The sequence below is a fragment of the Salvelinus sp. IW2-2015 genome, linkage group LG19 (genome assembly GCF_002910315.2).
Source record: "Salvelinus sp. IW2-2015 linkage group LG19, ASM291031v2, whole genome shotgun sequence".
In the NCBI taxonomy this organism is placed as follows: domain Eukaryota; kingdom Metazoa; phylum Chordata; class Actinopteri; order Salmoniformes; family Salmonidae; genus Salvelinus; species Salvelinus sp. IW2-2015.
In genome coordinates, this window is record NC_036859.1 from 30,612,155 (window position 1) to 30,614,498 (window position 2,344).

A 2,344-nucleotide genomic window follows, 5' to 3' on the forward strand; every position below is an offset into this window, starting at 1 on the left:
TGTAGATAGATAGATGTGCCTGTGTTGTGTGGATGTGTGTTTTGCTATGGACAGACACACAGACAGACACACAGACAGACAGCAGACAGACAGACAGACAGACAGACAGACGACACACGGACACACGGACACACGGACACCACGGACACACGGACACACGGACACACAGACACACACACAGACAGAGACACACAGACAGACAGACAGACACACAGACACACAGACAGACATACAGACACACAGACACACAGACAGACAGACATACAGACACACAGACAGACACACAGACATACAGACACACAGACAGACAGACAGACAACATACAGACATACAGACAGACAGACACACAGACATACAGACACACACACACAGACAAGTCAGACAAAGTCAGACAAGCAGACAAGTCAGACAGACAAGTCAGACAAGTCAGACAGACAAGTCAGACAAGTCAGACCAGACAGACAAGTCAGACAAGTCAGACACAGACAGACAAGTCAGACAAGTCAGACACAGACAGACAAGTCAGACAACAGACAGCAGCAACACAGACAGACAAGTCAGACACAGACAGACAAGTCAGACAAGTCAGACACAGACAGACAAGTCAGCACACAGACAGACAGACACACACACACAGACAGACAGCAGACAAGTCAGACACAGACAGACACAGTCAGACACAGACGACAGACACACACACCCAGACAGCACAGACAGACAGACACACACACACACACAGACACACAGACAGACAGACACACAGACAGACAGACATAGACAGACACACAGACATACAGACACACACAGACAGACACAGACAGACAGACACACAACACAGACAGACAGACAGACCACACACACACCACAGACAGACAGACAAGTCAGACAATCACACAGACAGACAAGTCAGACAAAATCAGACACAGACAGACAAGTCAGACAAACAGACACAGACAGGACAAGTCAGACACAGACAGACAAGTCAGACAAGTCAGACACAGACAGACAAGTCAGACACAGACAGACAGAGACACACACACACACAGACAGACAAGTCGACAATCAGACACAGACAGCACACAAGTCAGACACAGCACACACCACAAGTCAGACACAGACAGACAAGTCAACACAGCCACAAGTCAGACACAGGACAGACAAGTCAGACAAGTCAGACACAGACAGACACACACACACAGACAGACACACACACACCACAAGTCAGACACCACCACTCAGTCAGACAACCCCAGACAATTAGTCGTAATAGCAACGCTGTCATCGACACGTGGGAGCCCCTCGTTTCCTTGTCAACCTATTTATTGCCCTTCTCTTACGTTCAACATCGTTTCCTTGGCAACCTGGGTTCTCTCCAGTTTGGGGGAGCTGTGTTTATTCAATATGTCTGGCGAGTAATTGTAGGACTTGAGACATTATTGGGTATAGTGACATCACCGACTCTGACAATACTTCCATATTGAGCAATTTYCCAAATAGCAGGTAATTATGTGTCAGTTAAAATGGAAAGAGGGCTAATCAGAAGTAGATATTGTTTAAAAGAGAGGGAGGGGTGAATGGGGTTGTTGACTAAAATACATGAACTGGATCGGCAAACAAGGCAAGAGCAAGTGGAGCCCAGAATTTTTGGGGGACACCATAGAAATAGGTTGACAGTCTCCAGCTCTCTTACCAGTCCTCTTTCCCTGCAGTTCATATCTGTGTTTCTACTCCTCATTAATTGGCCCCTTGGGGATAAATAAAGTGTATTGAATTGAACATGTCTCTCGTTTCACTTAAACATATTTGTCACAATTGACCCCTGCTGTAAACACCTCCGGGAGGACTTGTAGCTTGTCTTTCCAACGTCAGTGTGACCAGGGGAGTGGCCAGAGGTCCCCTTGTGTCCTGTCAGAATGTGTGGTCCAGATGTTACACAAAGAGTCATTTTAATGAGAACAGCTCAGCCACTGTCAACTGGAATTGAATAGTGTCCAATAACCTTTGGCATTTTACWACAGTTTATGAGCCCAAGATCCCAAGGTCCCAAGATTTTCCTGTCCATTTCACAACCAGGGAMAACCCAGGGCCTTACCCATGACTGAGGCTGGAATAACCATCCTTCTATTTATATTYCCCAGGGGCGCAACTTTGGTTTTAAAAGTGGGGGGACATAACTTGGAGGGGGGTCTGGGTGTCCTCCCATTTTGGGGGGCATCTAAAGCTAATTTCCTGCATTTCTACACAATCTAATATGATCCATGACCCTTCTAGCCGTCTCTATTTAGAACAACATAAAGGAAGCAAAAATTCCCAGTTATCAAGCTAGGTAAGAGATCATTATTAA